We start from the raw sequence: 27737 nt of genomic DNA, 5'->3' as shown, positions 1-27737 counted from the left end.
GCCCAGTTGCTCTGTCTTCACTGCTATTTTAACTCCAGGTCGCGAATATGGGTGAGCTAAGCCCAGTTAGAACACACTTTTTTTTTGCAGTCTAGACATACCCATAAGCAAAAGAGTAGCGCAGGGCCTTGAACAGGAGATGAGGCGCTGGAACCAGATGATGTGGAAGAAGAGAAGAAACCAGTGGCGGGATCTGAAGAGGAGACAGACATATCCTGGCCAAGGAACCAGTCATTCAGTGGGTCACCCGGCTTTTGTTCTTCACTATGAATACAGTGGATTGGATTAAAACAAAGTTACTTTTGCTAGTGCACCATATCCACAGAACGCTTTGCCATTTGCTCATCACATATGCATGCATATTACGATCTTCATTCTGGGCTCCTCCGCGGATGAAATATTTAAATGGTTTATACATAACTATCCATTCTCATTTAAATGAGTCATAGTCACACATAAATCTGATTTCATTTTACTTTATCTTCCTTCCTTCCTTTTTTTTTTTATTATTACTCTTCTGTCCTACAGTCTCACCACTATGGGCTCTGATGAGATGTCATAGGCTAAGCAGCATGGCCCAGTCAGTATGTGGATGGGAGACCTCAGAGGAAACCCAGATGCTGCAAAATAATGAAATAGCTCTCTCCTCTGTGTCAGTATTGAACCAGTGCCCAGTTTGGGGGCACTGGTGTGACTGAAGGTGCCATCACGTGGAAGGGGTGTAATACCACGAGTAGTCATTTTAGAGCCCATGACAATTTTAGCAAAGGCATCCTGACCAAATTTCAGTGTAGGAAACTATATTTTCCATGCCTAAAAATTACCCTGCAGTTTCAATCAGTAAAGTATTCTTTACCACATGCCCTGATCCACTGGTATTGTCACTGAACAATGTTATACAGCTCCTACATTCCACCCCACAAGAGAGTAGCTGCATTTTAGTGGTTAGTGACATTGTTATAAGAGCAAGTGCAGGAGAAAGCGCCAGTCTGTCGAGTGCTTTAGGATGTGAGGTGCTGTATAAGTGTCTGTTTTCCTTCGTTAAATGTTATTAACTGATATAAGGGGGAGAGGAGGTGGACTCATACTAGAGTCATGGAGTACAAGGCTGGAAGGAATCACCCAGTTCATTTGGTCCAATACCCTGTATCTAATGGGAAGGGCCCCAGAAAATTTCCCACCCTCCATCTTCACCATGATGCTTAGACCTAGATGTTCCAATGAAGGCTACACTGACTTCATTACACGTACCCTGATCTAAGATTATTTTCTGTTAAGCAGCCCTGGCTGAATCCCACAATAGCAAACAATTCCCCAGAAATGTTACTGACTTGTAAGTACTTTTATTGCTATGGTTTCAGTGATACATTTACGGGCACAAAGGCCAGCTGTACACAACTTAGGGTTCTGAATGCAGAAAACCCACTATTTCTGAATAATGCCAATTTGTGGTTTACGCAGCATAATTCTCCTTATGTCAGCAGAAAGGCAGCTCTTTATCATTGCTAACCTCGTGCCTTAGAAAACCTAGGGGATTCTTTACAGGACTTCTTGCTTTATGGCTTCATTTTCTAAACCTTCTTCAAAATGCAGATCAGATTAAAGGAGTACAGTAAGGCAATGAGCACGTATAGATCACTCGAGTCCGCTAGAAGTGACATGAGCAAAGCACTGGAGAATGTGTTGTAGGAAATAATCATAAATTGGCAAAAGGATTCATCAGAGGAGCGAGCGGGTCCATTCAGCTCTAATTTGGGTTATTCTGCATAGCACTGCATAGGTTCTGACATTAGATCCATGGATGACCAAGGCAGACGGAGAATGCGGAGTATTGGGTGGGGAGGGGAAGATCTCTTGCTCACTGGTCTGAAGAGCCACTATAATAGTGCCCATGTTAGTATGTGTACATATAGGCTCTCTCTACCCGGCTCACAGTACCAAGCTACGTAGCCTGTGTCGACAGGCTCCTGGTAGTGGTCTAAAAATAGCTGGGTAGACAGCGCTCTGACGTTGTGGCTCGATCTGGTGCTTGGGCACTGAAGCCTCCCTCCCTCCGTAAGCTTCAGAACCAGAGCCACAACTTCAAAGCGCCGTGTGAGCTCTGCAAGCCTAACTCTATCGACCTGGGCTGGGCAGTTTGCTCCCACGTAGGCCTGGTCTACACTACGACTTTAATTCGGATTTATCAGCTTTAATTCGAATTAACCCTGTAACCGTCCACACAACGACGCCATTTAATTCGATGTAAAGGGCCCTTTAAATCGATTTCTGTACTCCACCCCAACGAGCGGAGTAGCGCCAAAATCGATTTTAGCAATTCGAATTAGGGTTAGTGTGGCCGCAATTCGATGGTATTGGCCTCCGGGAGCTATCCCACAGTGCATCATTGTGACCGCTCTGGACAGCAGTCCGAACTCGGATGCACTGGCCAGGTAGACAGGAAAAGCCCCGCGAACATTTGAACTTCATTTCCTGTTTGCCCAGCGTGGAGAGCACAGGTGACCACAGATACCTCATCAGCACAGGTAACCATGCAGGCTGATAATCGAAAAAGAGCACCAGCATGGACCGTGAGGGAGGTACTGGATCTGATCGCTGTATGGGGAGAGGATTCAGTGCTTGCAGAACTTCGTTCTAAAAGACGAAATGCAAAAACTTTTGAAAAAATTTCCAAGGGCATGATGGAGAGAGGCCACAATAGGGACTCTGAGCAGTGCCGCGTGAAGGTCAAGGAGCTCAGACAAGCCTATCAAAAAACAAAGGAGGCAAACGGTCGCTCCGGGTCAGAGCCGCGGACATGCCGCTACTACGCCGAGCTGCATGCAATTCTAGGGGGGCTGCCACCACTACCCCACCTTTGTTCGTGGATTCTGGGTCGGGGATAGTCTCGACGCCTGAGGATTCTGCCGATGGGGTAGAGGAGGAGGAGGAGGAGGATGAGCTTGCAGAGAGCACACAGCACTCCATTCTCCCCAACAGCCAGGATCTTTTTATCACCCTGACTGAAGTACCCTCCCAAGCCTCCCAAGCCAGTACCCAAGACTCTGACCCCATGGAAGGGACCTCAGGTGAGTTTACCTTTTAAAATATAAAACTTGTTTTAAAAGCAAACGGTTTTTAATGATTACTTTGCCTGACTTTGCATTCGCGGTCAGTTCAGCTACTGGAAAAGTCTGTAGCTACTGGAAAAGTCTGTTAACGTGTCTGGGGATGGAGCGGAAATCCTCCAGGGACATCTCCATGAAGCTCTCCTGGAGGTACTCCGAAAGCCTTGCCAGAAGGTTTCTGGGCAGTGCATCCTTATTCCCTCCTCCATGGTAGGACACTTGACCACGCCATGCTTGCAGCAAGTAATCTGGTATCATTGCCTGACAAAGCCTGGCAGCGTATGGTCCCGGTGTTTGCTGGCATTCAAGCAACATCCGTTCTTTATCTTGTTGTGTAATCCTCAGGAGAGTGATATCACTCCTGGTAACCTGGTTGAAATACGGGAACTTAATTAAGGGGACAGAGGTGGCCGTTCCTACTGGGCTGTTTGCCTGTGGCGGAAAATAAATCCTTCCCTGCAGTTAGCCAAGCGCAGATGGGAAATTGGCCCTGAAGTTTTCCGCGTTTGGCTAGCAGGGATCTTCCCTGTTACCAGCCACGCGGTGGGGGGAGGGTACCGTGATCATCCCAGAGAATTCATGGCGAGGGGGGGGGTCGGCGGCGGGGGGGGGTAGTTTGGTGCCTGCAGGGATCTTCCCTGATACCAGCCATGCGGTGGGGGGAGGGGTACCGTGATCATCCCAGAGAATTCATGGCGAGGGGGGGGGGGGTCGGCGGCGGGGGGGGGGTAGTTTGGTGCCTGCAGGGATCTTCCCTGATACCAGCCATGCGGTGGGGGGAGGGGTACCGTGATCATCCCAGAGAATTCATGGCGGGGGGGGGGTTAGTTTGTTTTCTGGTGCTGCTGAATGTTAACAGAAAAACCGCAGCACTCTACTTGCCTGAAGGGGCCCAGACAAGCCCCCCCACACTGCCCCCCCCCAACTGGCTGAGATTGGCCAGGCTTCTGCAGCACTCTACAGGCTATGCTTGGTATGTGGGAAAGGAGGGTGCAGAAGCTGTAAAACAATGGCTTACCATGGCCGCATGCAAGCCGAATTCTGTTGCCCAGACCTGTGATCTCTAGCAGCAAAGCCACAAGCACTCAGCATTAAGAGGCAAAATGCGACCTTGCACAGAAATCACATGTGCTATGTAATGTGAACAGTGTTGGTCACCGTGAAAGAGTATAAGCATTGTTCTGCAAAATGTAGCTTTTAAAACAATTCTCTCTTTTTTCCCCTCCCTACAGCAGCTGCAAATTCCTCAAGCCTCCCTCCTCCATCCCGAAGGTTATCACAGATAAGGCGTCGTAAGAAGAAGACGCGGGAGGACATGTTTTCTGAAATTATGCAATCCAGCAGGAGTGACAGAGCTCATCTGAATGAGTGGAAGGAAACAGTTTCAAAGTATAGGAAAGAAGTCAGTGAACGTGAGGAGAGGAGGGACCAACGTGAGGAGAGGAGGGACCAACGTGAGGAGAGGAGAGACGATCGAGATGAGAGATGGCGGCAGGAAGACCAGAGGATGAAGGATGCAACGCTGGGGCTGCTCCGGCGTCTGGTGGAGGTTCAGGAACGGCTGCTGGAAAACAGACTGCCGCTTCAGCCCCTGTTCCACCCTCCCCCCTCCCCATGTTCCATATCCTCCTCACCCAGACGTGTAAGAACGCGGGGGGGGGAGGCTCCGTACACCTTCCCATTCCACCCCAGTAGACAGCCCAAGCAAAAGGCTGTCATTTTTTTAACCTTTTCTTTGTGGCTTTTTCCTTCCCAGCAATCCTCCTCCCAAATACCACCCGGGTTCCCTCCCTCTTTTTCTAATCTATTAATAAAGAATAAATGATTTTTAAATGATAGTGACTTTATTTGGTTTGAAAGAAAGCTGGGGGAAGGGGCAGGGTGGGTTCCTTACAGAAAATCAGTCAGTAAAGGGGGAGGGTTTTCATGAAGGAGAAACAAACAGATATTTCACACGGTAGCCTGGCCAGCCATGAAACTGGTTTTCAAAGCTTCTCTGATGCACAGCGCTTCATGGTGTGATCTTCTAATCGCCCTGGTGTCTGGCTGCGCGTAATCAGCAGCCAGGCGATTTGCCTCAGCCTCCCACCCCGCCATAAAGGTCTCCCCCTTACTTTCACAGAGATTGTGGAGCACACAGCAAGCAGAAATAACAATGGGGAGATTTCTTTGGCTGAGGTCAGAGCGAGTCAATAATGAACGCCAGCGACCTTTTAAACGGCCAAATGCACATTCTACCACCATTCTGCACTTGCTTAGCCTGTAGTTAAACAGCTCCTGACTCCTGTCCAGGCTGCCTGTGTATGGCTTCATAAGCCATGGCATTAAGGGGTAGGCTGGGTCGCCAAGAATAACTATGGGCATTTCAACATCCCCAACGGTTATTTTCTGGTCCGGAAAGTAAGTCCCTTGCTGCAGCCCTTTAAACAGAGTAGTGTTCCTGAAGACGCGAGCGTCATGAACCCTTCCCGCCCAGCCCGCGTTGATGTTGGTGAAACGTCCCTTGTGATCCACAAGTGCTTGCAGCACCATTGAAAAGTACCCCTAGCGGTTTATGTACTCGGTGGCTTGGTGCTCCGGTGCCAAGATAGGGATATGGGTTCCGTCTATTGCCCCACCACAGTTAGGGAATCCCATTGCAGCAAAACCATCCACTATAGCCTGCACATTTCCCAGAGTCACTAACTTTCGTAGCAGCACCTGAGTGATTGCTTTGGCTACTTGCATCACAGCAGCCCCCACCGTAGATTTGCCCACTCCAAATTGATTCCCGACTGACCGGTAGCTGTCTGGCGTTGCAAGCTTCCACAGGGCTATCGCCACGCGCTTCTCAACTGTGAGGGCTGCTCTCATCTTGGTATTCTGGCGTTTCAGGGCAGGAGACAGCAAGTCACAAAGTTCCATGAAAGTGACCTTACGCATGCGAAAGTTCCGCAGCCACTGGGAATCGTCCCAGACCTGCAACACTATGCGGTCCCACCAGTCTGTGCTTGTTTCCCTTGCCCAGAATCGGCGTTCCATGGATAGAATCTGCCCCATTAACAACATGATCTCCAAAGCACCGGGGCCTGTGGTTTCACTGAATTCTGTGTCCGTGTCCGTGTCCATGTCCTCATCATGCTTGTCGCTGCGCTGCCGCCGCCGCTGCCTCCTCGCCTCGTTTTTCTGGTCCTGGCTGAGCATAAACTCCACGAGAACGCGCGAGGTGTTTGCAATATTCATGAGTGCTGTCTTGACCTCAGCGGGCTCCATGCTTGCCGTGGTATGGAGTCTGCAGTGTTCACCCACCCAGGAAAAAAGGCGCGAAAATGGTTGTCTGCCGTCCGTTGCTTTCATGCAGGGAGGGAGGGAGGGAGGAAGTGAGGCTGTACCCAGAACCACCTGCGACGATGTTTTTTGTCCCATCAGGCACTGGGATCTTAACCCACAATCCCAATGGGCGCAGGAGACTGCGGGAACTATGGGATAGCTATGGAATTGCTACCCACAGTGCAACGGTGCAGAAATCAACGCTAGCCCCGGTACTTGGACGCACACCACCGAATTACTGTGCTAGTGTGGCCGCACTCATTTCGACTTTATACAACCTGTTTCTCAAATCCGAATTATCTAAATTCGGATTAATCCCGTAGTGTAGACATACCCGTAGGCTGTGTAGACATATCCATATCGGCCTCGGTTTAACCCGTACTTAAATCCCATTGACGTGAATGCAGTGTTCTGCAGAATCAGAGACAAAGAAAGGAAGTATATTTGGTGGTTAAAGTGCAGAAGTGGGAGTCATGAGATCTGGGTTCAAGCCCCAGCTCTGTTACTGGTTCACTGCATAACACTGGCCAAGTCACTGCTCCTCTCAGTTTCCTGTCTGTAAAATGGGAACAGCTGTTCCTACATCACAGGGGACGATGAGGCTCAATTCACTATTGTGAACCACTGAGACTCTCAGAGAAGGGACGATAGAACTTAAAGGCTACTTCTAAACTCTTCCCTCTGGCAGGCCATTTGTGCACTACTTAATGAGCAGGCTAACCAGTAGAGGAGGGGCTATTCCATATGCAGCTTTGGGTTGCATTTGAATATCTGTCTTCATATTATTCTGTGGCATATGATCAGGCTTTACAACAATACACAGGAATTTCCCCTACAGAAAATAGAAGCCACAACATTGAATGGTGGGGAGGGGAAGAACAAGACCAGGAATGTGTTTGGTTCCAACTCATCCTGAACTAATTAAAATGAAAAGTGTATTACTCTGCTCACCCTAGCAAATTAGATTTAGAGTGCACCAGAGGGTGCGTTCTCAAAGCAGCTAGGGGGTATGTAAACATTTTAGTATTTTTATAGCTGTTCCTGTTATTACGATAATGGTTGGGGGGGAAATCAAAACAGGATGGGACACAACCAGTAAATCTTCACAGGAAAATAAAATCTCCAAGTTTTCTCTTAAAATCAGTAGGGAGGAAACAAGCTACAAATGATTTTGCAACTAAACAGAGAGAAGAGAGGTTAGTGGAGGTGGCCTTCCCCAGAAAACTATTAGCAAAATTTAGGCTTAGCAAACCGATCCTAATTAGCAAGTAATGTTAAAAACACCTCCAGTGTTTGGTCTCTGTGGTGTCATTGGTTTTGCTTATGACTGGTTTGCTTGGAAGTTTTAAGAATTCCAACCCACTCTGATTTCTTTTAATGTGAATCACTTATGCAAACCCTGTGTTCTGTTTTGGGTACTTTGTGAATTAGGAAAGCTGACGAAATGTGATGATTTATTGATGTTTCCTTTTATTTCTCACTCTCCAGACTTCAGAACAATCAACCTGGCCGAGTTGTATCTGTGGCTCATGAGAAATGTTAAAACAAGGGAATAGTAAATAGGAACCAGGTCAGGCACCCTAAATTTTCCACCCCACTTCAGCAGGAAGAAGGGAGCAAACCAACAGATCCAGGGGCAAGGAGTACAGAAGTGAGAAGCCCCTCTATGGGCATCAGATTGCATGGCAATCATGGTTTAGGTTTAGGTTGCAGTGGGGGAGGTTTAGTTTGGATATTAGGATAAACTTTTTCACTAGGAGGGTGGTGAAGCATTGGAATGGGTTACCTCGGGAGGTGGTGGAATCTCCTTCCTTAGATGTTTTTAAGGTCAGGCTTGACAAAGCCCTGGCTGGGATGATTTAGTTGGTGTTGGTCCTGCTTTGAGCAGGGGGTTGGACTAGATGACCTCCTTGCAACCCTGATATTCTGTGATTCTATGTATAAAAATAGCCAGTGAAATATATAATCAGGTGACAGAGGGTATTAGCCTTTGGAACCCTCACATCTATCATCTGTTTGGGGCCAGGACAGCCAGTTTCAGGATCCAATATTCATCTGGCATAATTGGGTGCGACCACACTTCATATTATATCGCGATTACATGTATGCAGTCAAATACAGTGTTAGTCTAAGTGTCTGAATCATCCAACAGCTGAGGGAAGAGCACTGTGCAAGTCCATGAGGAAACCAGGCAGCACTCACTGATGGGTGCAGCCTGCCATATATGACCTACGTCTTCTAACTGACCACAGCGGCAGAGGGAGGGAGACACAAAAGCCCCAATTACAGTCATTGGATCACTCACATCTGAAGCGATTGAGCTTTACCCAAAGATGGCGTGGAAGATCAAAGCCCAGGGGCTGGGCTGTTGGATCTGTCACGAGATGGGGATTGGCTAGTACACCATCTGGCGGTGATAGCGAGGTTCCTTGGAGGAATTGTCTAAACAGGGTGCCTTGAGCTAAGATGGCGGCTCGGTGGATTCAATACATCTTGAAAACAGGGCTAGATGCAGCACATTTTACATGGGGACTTGTCACTTGATGTCAGGAGGAGCGATGTTGGACAGAACTGGCAGCCCGGCCAGGTTGATTGGTCAGCACCTGTTATTATATGCATGGTTTCATTCAGCTGAGCATCTACTAGTCCTGTGTAAAAAGAGCTGAGGAGCACTGGGGAGCAGTATAGCGAAAGACAAGCTCAGAATTTCTTAGGGCCTGCACGTTGGCTCAGATAGAACCAGCTAGTTTGCTGAGCAGGCTGGCTTTTTTGTCTTTATTTTCAGTGAGGTCTTGGTAGTTTCAGTGAAGTGTTCCATGAAAGTCAAGGAACGGTCCGAAGTAACTCCTGCATGAGCAGCTCTGTTCCTTTAACCTGTGACGGACGCACTACCTGCTTTTAGGATGACCAGATAGCAAGTGTGAAAAATCGGGACAGGAGGTGGGGGGTAGTAGGTGCCTGTATAAGAAAAAGCCCCAAAATCAGGACTGTCCCTATAAAATCAGGACATCCGGTCACCCTACCTGCTTTCTGTGCCACAGCTAGGTATGATTCCACAAGAGACGTCTTGCCTGTACTTTGGAGGCAGAGGGGATATGGAGTAAGTGCCTTTTTTTTTTAAGTGTCATTTGGGTTTAAGGTGAAGCTGTAATAGGCACTCTTCTAACCCAGATTTTCTGTTCAATAATGCCAGCAGTAGCCAACGGAGTTGCTCTATTTAGTATCAAAGTCCTTCTCGTGGAAGGAGCTGATTTAGGATTCACCTTGGACGGTCACTATGCTGGTGACACACTTGCTTTTCCTCACCAGTGAAGCCAACAAACTCATCTACCTGGGTGTCAGGTGGGTGAACACTAAAGAGATCCCAGCCCTGTAGCCATGGGCACACACAGAAATAAAAAAGGTCGGAATGTTGATAAACTGACTGAACTGGCTGCCTCGTTGGGAGATAGACTAGATACATAATAATGTTAATGGACTAGAACATGGGTCACAGGTTTACAGTTGCCCGCTAAACATCTTGGCGAACCGGCAGCATTTAACAGAAACCAGCGCTGAGGTGAAGCCAAGACATTTATCCTGTGACAATATTCTATTGCAGTGACTTTATTTTGAGGAGCCCACATGATTGATGATTACAGCTGCTGTCATTTGGTTTGATGGATTTTTAGTGCTGTAGAGTGACATTTGCTCAATGTAGCATTCTTGAAAAGCCGTATTCTGATTAGCATACAGAAGAGACTTGCTCTGTGGGGTCAGCCAATCAGACGCCAGCTTATGCATAAAATGTACACAATCAAGAAAGTTTCTAGGGCTTTGAGGAATACAGGGCTAGGAGCCAGATTCTGTTTGTGGAAACTTTTTTTAATGGTAAAGATGGGTGAATAAAGACGACAACACTAATATCATATGATATATGGAATTTCAACTGTCTACATTAGCTGGCAGGGAAATGGATTGCTGGTTAAAGCACAGGACTGGGAGGCTAGAGACCTTGGTTCTAGACTTGGCCCTGCCACAGACTTGCTGTGAGACCTTGGTCAAGTCCCTTAGACATAAATCTTCAAAGTTCTCTGCTATTTTGGGGTACCTAAATGTTGAGATGCCCAAATTGAGAGACTTTGGGCAGACTTTTAGACATACTGAGAAGCCACACCTTAAATCAGCACACCTTAAGAAAAAAAGAAAGAAAGAAACAATCGAGCCCCAGTCAAGCATCTTAATTGGGCATCTAGCTTGAAATTGTTGGCCTTCGCTTAGATCAGTGGTCCCCAACGCGGGCCACGGCGCCCGCTGGGACATCTATGTGTGCCCGCGTACTGGCCGGCGGACGAGCATCCGCCGAAATGCTGCGGACAAGCAGCATCATCCAGAGACATCGCTGCCGAAATGCCGATTTTCGGCAGCATTTCAGCGGCGACGCCTCTGGATGACGCTGCTTGTCGGCGGTATTTCGGCGGCGACGCCTATGGATATTGCCGCTTCTCGGCGGCATTTCGGCGGATGCTCGTCCGCCGGCCACGGTCCGCGGTGGCTCGTCGTCTGGTGCCCGCCGGATGAAAAAGGTTGGGGAACACTGGCTTAGATACATAGAGGTTATCTCCATCTGTAAAATGAAGATAACAACAATTATCTACCTCACAAGGGTGTTGTAAGGTTTTCTTTACATTAATTAATAAGTTGATTAATTCAGATCTTCAGACAGAAGGCTTTATGAACTTGAAAGTTATTCTTCTAATCAAGGGCTTGGTAAATTACACCTGCCCTCCAACTTCACTGAGGGCCTCTCTGTTTCCCCATACCTACAGGAAAGTTGCCAGAACTACATCACAGAGAGACACGTATCTTCACAAGAAAGGGTCACCACAACATTTGTGTCTAGTGTGGGCCCCAAGAGGGATCTCCAACTCAGTGCTGGTCAGTTCCTGCTCTTCACTATACTTATTATAGATTTGAATTTCATTTTGCCATATTTGAAAACTGTCTCTGGAGTTTAATGATTTGAAATTCACTCACCACTGAAGTCAATTGAATCACCACTGCTGCTAGTTTCTACCAACAGCAGGCTGTGATGGTCTTTGGAGATGGCCTTTCTTTCCTGACACCGACTTGGAGGAAGATGATGGGGGAAGAAAACCAGAGGAAGGATGTGAAAAGGAGGAGATGGGGGAGAATACAAAAGATGATCAGGAAGAGAGGCGCAATCGTCTCACAACTGAATTATGTAAGTGCAGAGTGAACATTTATATGTCTATGTTGCATGTATGCCAGATATATAGCTATCTCAAGCTATTTTTCTTCATAGGAGGGATATATAGAGCAAAAATATAATAGCATGTCTCTGGAGGACATTTTTTCTTCAGGAACAAGTGGGTATGGGATAATTCCTGAGTGATGTAGGTACTTGTGATATTTATCTCCACTTGGGAGGAGAGGAGGGATAACTCACAACAGAAATGAGCTACAGTGTATTATGCATGCACAATGCACTGTTCTTTTCTCCCACTCTTTTTTCAGGACTCAAAAAGCTTCAGATGACAGTTACGGAGAGAGAGAGAGAGAGAGAGAGAGAGACACATTTCTGGATGAAGTAGGAATGAAAGGGTTTGATAAACTGAAAGTGAAGCAAACCACTTTGAGAGATCTTTGCGGGTAGGTGAACGTCGGCGTCAGAAGAGCCAGAGTTAGTGACATTGCACAGGGCTTTGCTTTTTAATGGAGCAACGACTAGGCCGATTTTCAATTGGTCTCCAAATCCGCACCTGCGAGTCACAAATACCCCTCTTGTCTTGCACATGTAAAGTGTGCATTGCTGCAAGCACAGAACTGGCGGTTGCAGACAAAAATTTGGCCCAAGCTTATAACTTGCAAGCGGTCTTCATCAATAACAAAGGAGTATGGTATACTAGAGAAAAAAATAGCACATGAAACTCCCTCTAACTGAGAATCTGGCCCACGGGGTTTCATCTCTTTGTGCCTCATGCTCTCAGAGCCCAATCCTGCAAGGTGCTGAGTGGCTCCTGGGAGCTGCAGAGCATCCTCGTCTCATTGAGCTCTGTGGGAGTTAAGGAGGAGACATTCAGAATCTTGGAAGACTGGGCTGTCTCTCTAATGATTGGCTTTGCTTCATGCTGTATAGCCTGCTAGCATACAAATATTCAGAGCACATCACTCAGATACTATCAAAGAAATGGCAGTTCATGTTTTGCACATCACAGCTGTGTATTACGAGTCTCACTAAGCAAGGAGAAAAACTGGAAACAAAATCCACAAACCAAGCAAAATAAATATAAAAAGGCAGTAAAAGTAAGTTGATGGTGTTGCTCTGATTTGAGCAAACATTAATTTAAAATGTGTAATTGAATTAATGCATTTAAAAAAACCCCAGCAAATCCTGACCATGGATATAAATACATTATAGGGTTCTCCTTTGACATCACATCTCTTTCACGGTTTACTACTCACAATTTATTTTAATGTCACCAGAATCCCAAGGAATTATTTATGTCCTTGTCACCCACCATTGTTTTTTTTTATTTGTCCTCTATATCTATATCCTCTCTCCACAATTACACCCCCCCATATGTAGACATCACTTCCACGTGATAAATTACCGAGCTGTTTAATAAATTAATTTAGCATGCGCCTTTGACTGCCTTGCAACACTAGGTCAACGAACCTAGCTCCACAGGACTTATTCTACGAATCCAGACGTCTGAACAGCTTCAGATGCTTCTTTTTTAAAACATTAAATCATGCTACCACAAATGTATTTCCTTTCTCCACCCCCTCCCTGCAAAAAATGTGAATCACCCCCCGGACCTCTGGCGCTGGGCCCAGAACCGGGAATATCCAAGTCTGAACCAGAGCAGTTCAAGGACCTGTGTCTTGGGACTCGCCAGTGGCTTCAGGTTCCTATTTCTAGGACAGTAATGGGAGATTCCTAGCTACCCAACAGCCCACACAACAGTTGCTTCTACCCTTGGCAGGTCCAGAGATAGCAGTCTTTGCATCTGTGACATTTTTAGGCCTAGAAAAACCACTTCAATCTATTTAAGGAGGGGCTTCACATGTATTACCTGTCTCTGAGTACTTTGGAGTTGGGCTCATGGCAACTAAAATACACCATGCTCTGGAGGAGAAGAGTCCCAATTAAAATTGTTTAAAACTTCTTCCACTTGCAAGGTAATGTGGCAGAAGCAAAATAATGTATTATTTATATATGCACACTCACACACACGCAAAGTGTATGACAAAATACATAGACAATGCCAATGCCTCCTACTGTTATGTACATGAATACACACATATACTATACCAATTTATGAACATAGTTTATAAAAGGATATTGGGAACCTTTGCCATGAACAATGCCACCAAGTGCAAAATTTTATTATCGCCACCTGCCCATTTTACAAAGGTATAGAGAGAAACCAGGTGCCAAACATGCCTGTGGTTTAACTCAATTTAATTGGATGAATGAATGAATCTGGCACAAGAAATCTATGCATTTACTGTAATAAACTTAAAAGCGGATAGAAGCCGATACAGTACATCACATACATTTCCATGTACTTATTACCATTGATTTTTAAAATGACGTAGCTACAGAAGATTACACTTGTCCAGCTCCTAGATTTAAATGCTATAATAGGATGCAAACTATGTAAATATTTTTCAAATGTATTGGGTCGTACCTGATCCTCAGCATGTGTAAATTGGCATAATTGCATTGAATTCAATAGAGCTACGTTGATTTATACTTGCTGAGGCTTTGCTCACTAAGTGTTATTATGAACACTGGACAAATCTATTTAAAATGTTGCATGTGTGTATTATGTTCTGTGAAGCATTAGCTATAGGTCCTACAGCCCTTACCACCATGTTAGTCCCATTGCCTCCAGTAAGACTATTCATGATGTGCACCAGGGACTATTCACATGTGTAAAGGCCACAGGATTTGGGCCTATCAAATGTATATTCTTAAGAGAGTCATTCTGGTCTACGCCAAGACAACTTCTCTTCCCTTGGTCACCAGTATCGCAGATTCTCCATCTCTTTTTACACCTCTGTCTTCAGTTCTTCCCTGATGCTATCCAAAGCTAGAGATACCATTCAGCCGTGTCGAAGTGAGGAGCTATTCTGACAAATGCAGTTCGCCGTGAGTGATTTCATTTCCACAAAGGGCTTTCAGAATATTTTTTCAGGCTGCTGTATCCTCTTGAATGTTACATTTAACTCCCATGTTGGGGATCATGCCAGAAGGGTATTACAGAAGGTGCTGTCTTAACCAGGCTAAACTGAAATGGCAGATTGAGAACCTCCAGCTGATTTGGTAGATTTTTTTATATGCAGATTGAGATGGATATTCTACCTCCAGCTCCTTCGCCTGCCCGTTTTCTCCTGATCTCCTTGCCCCACTTAACCTCTCATTCCCTTCTGGCTTCTTCCCCACCCCATACCATGCATATTCCAGTATCTCCAACCTCAAAAAGCTAACCCTTGGTCCCTCACCTGCCTCTCCAGCTACCATCCACTTCCTTTCTTCCCGTTTATTTGTGTTACAGTAGCATGGAGCCCCAGTCATGGAGCGGGACTCCATTGTGCTAGGTGCTGTACACACATTCACTTCCACACTCACCAAATGAGCACCCATCCTCCCCCTCTACTCCATCCCCTCCACTCCTCTGAAACTGCTCACACCAAGATGTGTAATGCTCTCTTCCTGGCTAAGTCTCAGGGTCAGTGCGCCGTCATTCTCCTTGATTCCTAGCTGTTGTTAACACTGTTGGTCATGCTCAACCTCTCGCCCTGCCTTAGTTTCCCACAGCTCTGCTCCTCTGTCTCTCCCCTACCTTTCCTCCATCCTCCTTCACTGTCTTTTTGGTGGGTCATCCTCCTCGTCCTCCTCCTGCTGCTGCTTTCAGTGGCAATCTGCTCTTAGATTTCTCTTCCCCCTCACCACCCTTTCCCTGGGTGAGCTCTCTGTTCACACACATATCTATTGGCCATCCCAAAGCAGATGACTCCCAAGCCTACCTCTCTCTTTCATTCTTCCATTGACATCTCCTTCTGGGAGTTTCACCATCAGCTCACACTTGATGTAGACAAACCCTGAACTCCCAGTTTTTCCCCTTCCGACCACCCACTTTGTGCTCTGTCGCTGTTGATCACACCTCCGCTATCCCTGTCACTCAGGTTCTTAACCCTGTGGCCAGCTCAGACTCCTCCTCTAGTTCACCCTTCCCATGGGGTGGTGTCCCAGTCCTGCCGCTTCTTCCATCAAAACCTCTTCTTTCTGTTCAGATAGCTAAAACTCTCATTTCCTGTCTTGATCACAGGAATTTCCTCTCCTTCCCCCTTCCAGTCTGTACAGTATGCAGTCACCAGGATGATGTACCTGGCCCCTCCATGTCACATACACACACCTTTGAATCCCTACACTGGCTTCTCCTTCTCCATTGCAAATTCAACTTCCTTGTCCTTGACCTCAAAGCCCTACCTACCCCTGCCTCTCCCCGCTTCTCTGAGTTTATTTCTGATTGCATAGTCCACTCATTCTCTATATTCCACTAGGGATGCTACCCAGGTCACCCTATTTGTCTGCTTTTCACACAGGCCCAATCAATGGGATTTCCTTCCCTTCGCTCCACATGGAGCAGCTGTCCTGAGCCGACACATCAGACCATTATCCTCTCATTTCAATGCCAGGACCCCTACCAAAAATGGCTCTGCTAAGACATTTCTAGTATATTTAATATTTTAAGTCTCTTTGTTCCAGCCTGTTATGCACTGACTAGCTTTTGCTGGTAACCGTATAATTCCAGGCCTTGTCCGTCCTTGGGATTAGCCTCAATTCAGTAGCTGGTGTCCAGCAAAGGCTAGTGCTGGTGGAGCAGAGAGATTTAAAAAGAGACTCCCACAGGAGTTTGCACTGATGCAGCTGCATGGATTGCTGGTCACCAAACCCTACAGCCCAGGGACAGACAAGACTTTATTGATGTTGCTTTGTTACCCTCCCCACACTGCGGCATCACATCCAGATTTAGATTATACAAATCTTTGGAGCTGTGACCAGAGGGCTTTTGTTTGTTTGCTTGTTTCTGCTTGGACTAGGGAACAAATAAATAATCCCCAACATTCAGAATAATACTCCTCACACATCAAATGAGCACGAAATCTGACCTTTCCTAGTTAATCCTTCCTGGTGAGGCGTTAGATCTTGTGCTGCCTGATGATCAAACAGGATTGCGTTAAGCAGACATAAAGAACAAGCTCTTATCTAGATACGATTTCTCTCCCCTCCATGGGATCCTGTTCTCTCTCTCTCTGACTCCTCCCTCCCCAGTTGCATGAAATCAGCCAAATCCATAATCTAATCTGTCTGGGACTCGAAGGTGGAAAAAATCAAATCCCAATGCAGTGACTGCTCTGAGTGGAGAATGAAGCCAATCAGAAGAGCACTAGCAAGCCCTTCTCGGGCACCTCATTGAGGGAAGGGCAGGAAGCTTCTCACCAGCAAGCAGCGGTGCTCACTGAGCTCCTGCACATTGATTGCCACAGCCTCAGCCCGGGGCTTTGGCTGGAGAAATAGCAGCTGGAGTGCCCAGGACTGAGTTCATCCCTGGGGCCTCGGAGGGGTTGGGAAGGTGACCCCTTCTCGCGCAAATCCCCTTAGTCTGTGTTCATGTTACTTTAAAAGGCTCCGTGGTTACACAAAGGGGTAGGAGTGTGTATTTCAGTGTCACAGGGTGTTTGAGTGTGAGACAGTCGGGTTGTGCATGCCAGTGTCATGTTGTTTTGGAGTGTGAGAGAGTAGGGGGGGTGTTAGTGTCACAGTGTGGGTGTGTCAGTGTCAAGGCGTGCTGGAGTTTGAGAGTCCGGGTGTGTTTACCAATGTCACGTTGTGTTGGATTGTGAGAGAATCGGTGTGTGTCAGTGGCACAGTGTGTGGGTGAGAGAGAGCCCAGGTGTGTGTGTCAGTGTCACAGTGTGTATGTGTGAGAGAGAGAGAACCCAGGTGTGCGTCACAGTGGGCGTGTGTGAGAGAGTCCAGGTGTGCGTGTCAGTGTCACAGTGGCTGTGTGAGAGAGAGAGTTCAGGTGTGCCTATCAGTGTTACAGTGTGTCTGTGTGTGTGTGAGAGAGAGAGTCCAGGTGTGTGTGTCAGTGTCACAGTGGGTGTGTGGGTGTGGGTGTGAGAGAGTCCAGGTGTGTGTGTCATTGTCACAGTGTGTGTGAGAGAGAGTCCAGGTGTGTGTGTTAGTGTCACTGTGTGTGTGTGTGTGAGAGAGAGAGTCCAGGTGTTCATGTCCGTGTCACAGTGTGTGTGTGAGAGTCCAGGTGTGCGTGTCAGTATCACAGTGTGTGTATGAGAGAGTCCAGGTGTGCATGTCCGTGTCACAGTGTGTGTGTGAGAGAGTCCAGGTGTGTGTGTCAGTGTCACGATGTGTGTGTGTGTGAGAGAGAGTCCAGGTGTGCATGTCTGTGTCACAGTGTGTGTGTCAAGTATCAGGGGGTAGCCGTGTTAGTCTGTATCTACAAAAACAACAAGGAGTCTGGTGGCACCTTAAAGACTAACAGGTTTATTTGGGCATAAGCTTTCGTGGGTAAAAACCTCACTTCTTCGGAGTATGTGTGTCAGTGTCCTGGTGTGTGTGAGAGAGAGAGTCAGGAGGTGTCAGTGTCATGGTGTGTGTCTGAGAGAGAGTCCAGGTGTGCATGTCTGTGTCACAGTGTGTGTGTGAGAGAGAGTCCAGGTGTGTGTGTCAGTGTCACAGTGTGTGTGTATGAGAGAGTCCAGGTGTGCATGTCTGTGTCACAGTGTGTGTGTGAGAGAGAGTCCAGGTGTGTGTGTCAGTGTCCCAGTGTGTGTGTGTATGAGAGAGTCCAGGTGTGTGTGTCAGTGTGACTGTATGTCTGAGCGTGAGACAGTCGGTGAGTGTGTCTGTGGCTACAGAAGGCAGGAAGTGCAAACCAAACACTGCTGCGAGCACCACTGGCTGCAGAGAAGGAGAGAGACAGAGAGGGAGCCCGGGGGAGGCGGGGAAAGCCGCCGCAGGCAGCGCCTTTGCCTCTCAGGACCGGGCTGCGTTACAACCTTCCCCGGCTCCATGAGTTCTTCCCGGGTACAACAGGCGGCTCGCAAGGCGCCAGCTCTGCCCAGTCCCCGCGCGGTGCTCACAGCCCAGGCTGCAAACGGGGACTGGCAAAATCACACTGGTCCATAGCTGACCCCCTACACACTCCTTTTCCTGCCGTAACCTTGGGGAGACGTGGCTGCCAACGGGGGGCTGGCGGGGTAACAATACAGTGCGGCTGCACAGGGCTCTTGCCCCACTCCGCAGATGGCAGGGGCGAGCTGGAAGCTGGAGGGAGCCGTCGGGGGAGAAATTGCAAAGCCGGGGCCCGGAGCTGCGGGCCAGGGGGCACTGCTGTCTCGCCAAGGCCGAGCACGGGCCTCCCAAAGAAGGTATCATCCGCCTGGGGTTAGGGAGAGCTCCCTTTCCACCCCGCTAGCCAGATCCGCCTGGCATCTGCGGCCTGGCCATGGGATCCCCCCCGTCCCCTCAGCCACCAATCTTCGCTGTGCAAGAAGCGGCCGGCTCGCTAAGTCCCTGCAGGGTCCGGAACCCAGCAGGTGTCTGGCCGGAGCAACTTCCTCTTTCTGCTTCCTGGCCGCCCAGCGATCCCAGCCCCCTAGCCCTACAGATTAGCGCCGTCAGAGAGGAGACAGCCGGGGGCCCTGCTCCCAAACGCCGGCCTGCAGCCAGGCGAGGAATAAGCGCCTTTCCTCCCGCTCTCCCAGCCTTTGAGTGGCGAGCCCAGGGAACCACAAATCTGCGCCCTGGCGTGTAATGAAGATGCAGCGAGTTACAAGCGCAGATCAATGCCTTTGGGGAGCCTTCGGGGCTGTTTTCTTCGATTTCGCATGGTAATGAGATTTCGCATTTCAGATCAGTACAAATGGTTTCCCCTTCAGAAGGGAATGAGCCGCCTGCTTATGGCTTCGAGCGAAAGCTCCAGCGACTTGTCCCTTCGCCTTTGTGTCGCAAAGGGTGCAAACATCAGCAAACACGCGAATACAGCGCCGGGAAGCCTGCTCCCCATAACCCCCCCTGGATTATTACTGAGAATCCACCGTGGGGCCCCGCTCACGTGTCGGAAGGAGGGAAGAGAGTCCCCCAGATCTGAGCGCCGCTGGCGAAAGCAGCCTCCGCTCCCAAGCAAGTCCAGGGACTTGCACCCCTGTGGGAACTACCTGTGTGAGCGAGGACAGCCCCGCGCTTCCTCCTCCAGAGAGAGCCCTGCTCCCTGGCTGGGTGTCTCCCCCGCGGGGCTTTGCCCTGCCAGGCAAGGGGAGACTTCCTGCCCTGCCGGCACTACCCGAGTGCCTGAAAGGTGACGCCGCTGAGACAGGCTCTGTCCGTGCCCGGCACATAGCACTCAAATAACGATGGCTCTAGACACAGACGCACCCCGTGCACCCTGGAGCTCACCCCCTGCAAAGCCACTTCCATGCCGGACGGGTAGAAAGAGATTGTTCCGCCCTCAGAGTTAAAGCCACTAGCCTCCTTGCTCGTCCACTTCGTCTCCCCCTGCTCTGTCTTTCTAGCTTAAACAAAGTCCCCCGGAAAGGCCACGGGGGAACGGAAGGCGGCAGGGAGAAGGGAGCGAGCCAGTGGAGAAACTTCCTGGGAAGTTTTTGCAATTCCACATTTTGAAGGAGGCACACCACCACCTCCACAGGGCCTGGCTTTGCACAGAGCCCAGCAGCTCCTGTTGGGAGCAATGCAAACCTGCGGCGAGCCCCCGGGGTCTGGCCAATATCCACCAACAGCCCCGGGGACACCCACGCACCTGTTGCCTTCGCCTCCCTTCCCCCCGGGTGTGTGCGAGGAGCTGCCCCGGGGTGCAACGGGAGTGGACCTGCGCTGGCAGCAGGAGTTACCCGCCCCGAAGCCGTCTCCTTACCTGCGCTCCCCGCCAGCCCAGGTTTGCTGCCCGCTCTGCCTCCTCCGCTCTCTAACTCCCGCTCGGGGCTCTTTATGGAGATTCATTCATTCATTGCGTTCCCATCGGGCCCTCGGCCGGTCCCTGCCTCTCGGAGGCAGAGCGAATGAGGCCTCGCCCATTCGGAGCGACTTTCTCATTAGAATGAAGAGCGCGCTCACAGCCCCGCGCCGGAGAGGGGGGGACACACCGGCCAGGGAGCAAGGATTAGCCCCCCCCCCGGAATCCCCCCGGAGAGGAAATGGGGGAGGGGAGGTCAGCAGAGACCGGGATGCTGGGTATGGAGGCTACCCCGGGGGGCATTAGCCGGCGGTGACCTGTCAAGGATGGGGAGTGTCTCTGCAGCACAAGAACCTGCTCTGGAGCAGATTCTCTCCCCAGCTGATAAGCCCCTGTCCTGGTCTCATCCTTCGCTGTCCATCTCTCTCGTTTCTTCATACCGCGCCCATCACCGCGGTCGCCCTAACCCGGATTTGCCTCTGCCTTCCCCCAGCGGTTCCCAACCACCCCCCTGATGAGCACACCTCGGGGGCTGTGAATACAGCTCCGCACAGCCCCGACCCCCCCCGGGAGCCCCTAGCGCTGGCCATGGAGAAGGGGCCGCCCCTGTGAGTCAGTGGCACTCGCCTTTCCAGGGCCAGTGGGTCTGTCAGTCTGCCCCGGGGCTAGGGAGGGACACCCTCCTTTGCAGCCCCTCTCTCTGCGCCGGGAGCCATCTGGCCGGCTCGCCAGCCAGCTCCCCAGAGAACTCTTCTTCCCTCGCTTTTTACTCTTTGTTTTCCTCCCCGAGCTCATGCTTCCTGTCCCGTTTTCATCCCAGGCTTTGATTTTTCTCTTTCTCTGTACCCATAGCACGATCTCAGCCTCTCTCTACAAAGCAGCTGGCCAATTCAAGCGGCATACAAAGGAGCTGACTCAATCCCAGAGACCGCGAATGGAGATAAATCCTTATGCATGGGGGAGAGAGGGCGAGCCGGAGGAAGAAGAGCCCCCAGAAGAAAAGCCCTGCAACCGGGGGGGGGGGGAAAGGGGGCAACAATCATTAGGCATCCTACCCCAGATCTGCACAGGCACAGCGATGCGTTCACACCCCTCATCCCTGTTCCGGGCGCAAAGGCAGAGCAGGTTACCCTGGTCCCCTACTTACACAGCGCTCAGTGCCCGCCACCAGAGTTTCTTGCAGGGCTTTGAGCGGCCGGTCAGAGAGTAAAGGGTCCAAGCAAGATCATTTCCAGGTTCAACAGAGCTGGGGGGGGTGTGCGCGAGAGAGAGTGGGTGTGGAGGGGGAAGGAGGGGACAGGGACATGCGGCCAGTACAGTGTGGGAGAGACAACGCTGTAAAGTGTCTATCTAGCGGGTACCCCTGTCCGTTTCCACGTGGCTCCCTGATTCCCGGCCTTTGGCCTTTCCCTGAGAAGTCTGGACAGTGTTGTGTCCTGTCGGATACTCACTGCCTTGTCACCTCGTTTATGTGACGCTTCTTGGCTGCAGTCCCTGCCTTTGGAAATCCACGAGATGCGGCTATAAAGATTTTAAGACAAGCCAACGCGGCAGGCCCGTTCGACTAATATTCCCTTTTCTTTCCTTCCCCTCGCTTCCTGATACCGGTCCTTCTCCCAGCGCCGCGCCCCAAGTATTGGACCGAACGCTGTTCTCTGGGTGTGACTGGGGGCAGAGGGGGGTCAGCTGGACTCCGCTTTCCCTGCAGACCTAGCCAGACGCAGCAGCCTCCGCTACGCACCCCGGTTCGATCCTGGGCATGCCGCTTCCTCCTAAGATTGTGGGAGCGAGGTAAAAATGCGGCCTAATTATTTATACAGTAAATGTAAGGTGAGCTGAGGAACAAGACTGCCGCCTGCAATCCCTTCAAGGCGTCTTGATTTCCCCCACCCCCTTTCACAGCGTCTGGGTTTTGGCGCTGCCGGAGACTTCAGAGCGACAACCCATTAATTTGGGAACATTCTGAAATAATTCGAAATTCACCTCGCCAGGCACCGACTGCTCACTCTACGGCTCCCTTAATAGATGTCATTTATATATACGGTGGCACCCCCTTTGAAACCCTGGAATCAATTTATATTAATGATCTCTTTATTCACCACGGCAAACTTTTAAATGTTTAATACAGTGCAAACTGGCAATGAAACGCATCAAACTAACAGAAGGAGGTTGATCCCGGTGCAGAGGGAAGGTGTCTGCTGGGGAATCTTGAGGACCGTAATTACAGAAAGGGCAAGTAAAGTGTGCTCTAATGAAGAGTGAGCTAAAAGGTCACTATCCTCTGAGTTGCTGTTTGTACCTTCCCCCCACTGGGCGAGCCTGTTGATAGCAGAAATTGAAAACCTGACAAAAGCACCTTTTTATGAGTGGAAATCAAGAGACGGAAAGCCGTCCAGCTGGGAGTAACACAGCTGAACCCCTGGGCTGGGTGATCTCAGACTACTCGAAGATATGTATTAGGAAAAGCGATAGCTAGCTAGATTGAGCCGGCGTGGCTAATGCAGCAATGATCAGTTTAGAACTCGATGAGGGCGAGTAATTGATACAGAGTTTAATCAGGAGCAAAATACCAAGCAGAGCTGGCGATGGAAGGAGATGGGGATCCAAGTTTGGATGCTGTCTAGCCCTCCTAGGAAAGTGGCTACAACAGCAGAGTGACATCACCACGACAGAAAAGTCGGTGTGTTCTGTGACATCACCGTATGCCCGACCTTGGGCTCAGGTCTTTAGGAAACTGGGCGCGACTGACAGGCTAAAAACTTTGGGTCAGGCTGATTTGTGAGAGGGAGCCCAAGGCTCTGAGAAATAGAGGGAAACCTCCGGCCATTTGAAAACCCGCACATTATATGAGAAAGAACAGACTGGATCATCTTTAAAAAACAACAAGTTGTTGTTTTTGTAGATACAGACTAACACGGCTACCCCCTGATACTTCGATCATCTTTGACATTCCAAATCCAAAGCTCCCTGCCACGGAGCAATACTTTAGGAAGCGAGAGAGTCTCTCGCAGGTGGATTTGGGTGTGTGGTAGGCCGGGGGAGAAAGCCCAGGCTAACAGTAGGCGGTAAGGAGCAGTGGCGCAGTTTGGAAGGTCAGTGGTAGCAGCTTCCCTGAGAGCTTGGAGTAGGAGCAGAGCCGGAGAGGATCAGCGCGCAGCACGCTGCGTTTGGGAACTGGAGAAGTTCATCATTAACTCCCGAGTCCCCAAGATTCCTACTCCCGAGTCCCTGGCACTTGTCCCCGCAGTGTGACCCACCAGTTCAACTGGGCGCACCTAACAAACACTTCGGCCCGCCTAAATGAGCCCCCTGGCCGGACCCAGGGCAGCTGTGAGCGCTGGAGACAGGAGCAGTCCGGTTATTTAGTCAAACCGGGCAAGTTACAGGCCCGGAGCGCTGGTGTTGGACTCTGCCCCTGGTGGGAGTGCAAATGGAGCAATGCAAAGTTTGGCGAATGCGAGGCCGGCTGATAGTCAGGCTGGAAGGAGAAGGCGAGGGAGGCCCTGACAAGCCAGGGAAGGGGTAAGCGACTCGCGCAGCCAGTCAAGGACGCTGGACAGCAGCAAATGCTGCTCTCCCAGCGATTCCTTCCGGAGAAGAGGGACACGGAGCGGCCAGAAGGAACGTATCTGCACCATCCGCTGCGAAATGACCCAGCCCCCGGAGCTGGAGCAGCGGGGGATACAGCCCCGTCCAGGGCTGGAATGAAGTGGATGCGGGCTGGGGCGAGAATTCCTACGTGAAAGGGCTGGGTTTGCATCCGTGCATCGATGTCGCTCCCCTGCTCCGCGCGGGAGCAGGTGACAAGCTGGTCGCAGGGAAGCTGACATTTCCAGGGGGAAGAAAACAGCAACCTACGAGTCAACCGGTTCTATTTTTGCCGAGGATGGGAGGCGTTATTCAACCGAAGGCAGCCCCGAAGTGAGGTGTGATTCCAGTGAAACGGAGTGTGAAGGAGAGTAACAGTAACAGCACGGCAGCCTCTTCCTCCCCATCCCCCCAAGATCAGCGAGGCCGACCAGGGACGAGCGGCCTTCACCGCACAACAAGGAAACACAAGCTTTAAATAAATAAAGAGCGGGACCGGCATGACTCGTTTATTGCATCAAGTACAGCAACTCTGGGGCTATCAAGCTGTAAAGCAACCGAGATTTTAAATGGACTGGAAGAGATTTCAAGGGTCCATCCGTGTGCATCGCCTGTCCAATAGTCTCCTAGCGCCCAGCCTGAGCGGGGTGTTTGTGTGTGTGTCAAGGCCCAGTTTAAAGATCTAGTTCACGCTGAGGTGGGTTCTGGGCACTGGGCTAAGGGGGGGATTGGCCTGGCATCATTCAAATGCATCACGAACATTATTTGGCAACTCTGGTTGCGGCTTAACAATGGGCTCCCTGATTGGCAAGCTACTCGGCCCTCGGTGTTTATCATTAATTCTGTTACGGAGATGGAACTTTGCAGCAACATCTGTCATTATAATTAAAGCCGCAATGCATTCATCGGATAGCAACGAAATCTCTTGTACAACCCGAAACAACAGAATCTAATAGAGGAGAAAACCCACTGGGGACCAATCAAAGAGATGGACTGTCCATCTGTCCAGCCTGGCTTTTATTATTATTTTAAACCTTAGCCAATCCAGGGGACTCTTTTAGGGGACAGGATGAGATGCCAAGAAGAGAGGAGTATTTAGGTTCAATAGTAACGTTTTTCCTTTAACAAGGTTATAACTCTCTGCAGTCCTCATTTCAATTAGAGTCACATATTGTTGGACAGGGGATAAGAGGTGATTAAAATCCAAGCCCACATTTGCGAGAGAGTTCCCCTCCCCCCCCCCGCTTGTTCGTTTAATTAAAACTATATGTGTGGCACGTTTTTGGCTGCAAAAATAGAATTCATATTAAAGAGGACATGTGGGGAGCTAGAGCGGAGCGCCGCCAACTCAGAAGCAAATTAGCACCGTGTGATTTAAAGAAATCTATTGATAAAACACACACACACACGCCGAGAAAGCCGAATTTTAAAACCCAAGCAAAGCCCTCCTGATTTGCAGGACTAACAAGCGCTGAGTTGCATTCTCTCAGGAATAGTAACCGTCAGGTCATTAGTCATTTTCGACAAATTCCAAAGCGATCAGTAAACAGCTTTATCTGAGCACAAGTTAACCTGCCAGGAAGATTTCAATCGGCTGTTAAGAAACATTTGGGCATATCGCTATTATCCACCCACCCCTAAAGCGCGCGTCCGCACACACACACACACACTCACGCGCCCACACACAACAGAGGCGCACACACTCACGCGCGTACACACAACAGAGGCGCACACACTCACGCGCGTACACACACACACACACTTTAGTGAGGGTTGCAAAACTCTTCCCTCCTCTGCCGTCAGAGAGTGAGTCCCGCGAAGCCGTGCGAGCTTCCGCCTCCAAAGGGCTACAACTTTCCCCCCTCCCCACCCAGCACTGGGCGCCGGATCGCACTTAGCGCCGGATCACCAGACCTCGCTGAAGGCAACAGTTGCATTAACCTTCCTAGGGGCGAGGCCTCCGGGAGCTACTTTAAGGCTGACTAAAGTGCAGGGAGATGCAGGCGGAACCATTAGCTTCACCGAGGCTAGGGAGAAACCTAACTCCGGCTAGGAGCGAAGCGGAGCGGGGACAGCCTCTGGGGGAGCAAGAGGAGGGCTGCAGGCAGCGGCTTCCCAGTTCTTTATACTCCACAGCCTCCGGAACTGGGGAGCCCTGTTAGCTGCTGGGGGGGAGGGGCGATCCCCTCTGCCCCTGGCTTGGGCTCGTGGCTTTTGCCAGGGCGCCGGGGTTCCGCGCGGAGGTAGGGGCGCTGGGCGCTGTCCGCCGGTGCTGAAACCTGCCCGCTCGCTCCAGAGCCAGGACGCAGGTAGCCGCCAGGGACGCCGCGGAGCCCCGGGGACTTCAGGCGGGGAGCGAGCGGAGGGCAAGCCGAGTTCAGCCCGCAGCTCGCCCCGCCAGCCGGGCCGGGCATCGGAAAGTTGGGCGGGTCGATGCGGCCACTCGCGGGCTGCACCGGGCGTTCGCAGCGTCCCTGTCGGCAAAGGGGGCGAGCTCGGGAGGGGGCCAGTCTGGCGGCTGGGCGCCTCTCCCAGGGCGCAGGAGCGGCTCAGGCAGACTCGGCAGGCGGAGGGTTCGCCTGGGAGAGCCCCGGGAGACAGGGCTTATCTCCGGCAACATCTGCCGCGGGATGGGGCGGGGAAGGAGGCAGCGCTGGCCACGAAAGGGGGCGAGCTGTAAAGGGAGCGCGGAGTTGGGTGGGCGGGCACCGGGGCTGGCTGCTCCCGGCGCACCGTATGGAGCGGCCCCTTTCGCCAGCCGACCCCGGAGCCGCCGGGGGAAAGCGAGCGAGCGAGCGCCCGCTGCCCCGGTACTGCGGCAGGGGAGGGACGGGAAGGGAAGCCAGGGACACGGCGTCGGCTGCTGGCCCCGCTCCCCTCCCTCGCAATCCCATCCAGCCCGGCTCACCTACCTGCCTGTGACATGGGGGGAGGGGTCCCTCGGCCGGGCCGGATGGTCCTTGATCTCCGCCCGGCGGGGACACGTTTTCCGGACGATCCACACACCCCCGCGCCGGCAGCTCCCACTCCAGACGGCAAATTTCAAAGAGACAAATCCCAGGGCTGGACTCGGCCTGAGAACAGAGCGGGCTGCAGCTCCTCACTGCGTCAAGCAAGGAACCTCCAAGATCCAGGAAATGCAACGGGATTCATGCCAGGCGAGCCTCGGTTGACAGCGCTAGGCTCCTCTGTTTGGGGGGGTTAATTCGATCTATTCCAAGGCGGTCTGGGGCTGGAGAGGGGCCATCCGGCAGCGGCGATGCCCCGCGCTTAGGTAGTAGCACATTCTTGCCGAGCGTGATCAAAGGTTTAATGTAGGAGTCCGAGTGGGGGGGAGGGGCTGGGAGCGGGGCGGGGGAGGAGGGGGGGGGAAGGGGGTGTGTAACTTCAGCACAAGGCGCGGGTTGATCCAATGGAGCGTTAGGTGAAGTTGAAGCATCAAAGCTTCTAATCAGATTGTTTGGCCAAGGCTGTCTGTAAACGAGAAGGGAGGGGAGAGCTCCCCACGGGGAAAGCCTCCCCCCCCCCAGTCCCCAGCCGGGGGCTCCCTCCCCTGCCCAAAACTTCTCTGCCTCTGCTGGCTGGCAGGCTGGGTTTGGATTCCTCACGGGGCCTGACCTTGCCTCTCGCTCGCTCGCTCTAGTACCAATCCCACATTAGGAGGGAGGGAGATTAACATCGGGCCGGGCCGGGTTTGGGAGAGGCACAGACACGGTCCTCA

At 50.8% G+C, this 27737-nt stretch overlaps 1 protein-coding gene across 1 annotated transcript in view; it reads right to left on the bottom strand.

Annotated features, from left to right (window-relative positions):
• The window catches only part of ELFN1 (extracellular leucine rich repeat and fibronectin type III domain containing 1), a 180962-nt gene extending 153692 nt beyond the window's left edge, over positions 1–27270 (bottom strand). Inside the window, exon 1 of the mRNA XM_054041126.1 lies at positions 26929–27270. The gene's annotated coding sequence lies outside the window, so the exon portion shown is untranslated. The remainder of the gene's footprint in view (positions 1–26928) is intronic.
• Between the last annotated feature and the right edge of the window lie 467 nt (positions 27271–27737).

Source organism: Malaclemys terrapin, chromosome 10 (genome assembly GCF_027887155.1).
Source record: "Malaclemys terrapin pileata isolate rMalTer1 chromosome 10, rMalTer1.hap1, whole genome shotgun sequence".
NCBI lineage: Eukaryota > Metazoa > Chordata > Testudines > Emydidae > Malaclemys > Malaclemys terrapin.
The sequence above is the reverse complement of the archived record's forward strand: the minus strand, read 5'-3'. Positions and strand labels throughout refer to the sequence as shown.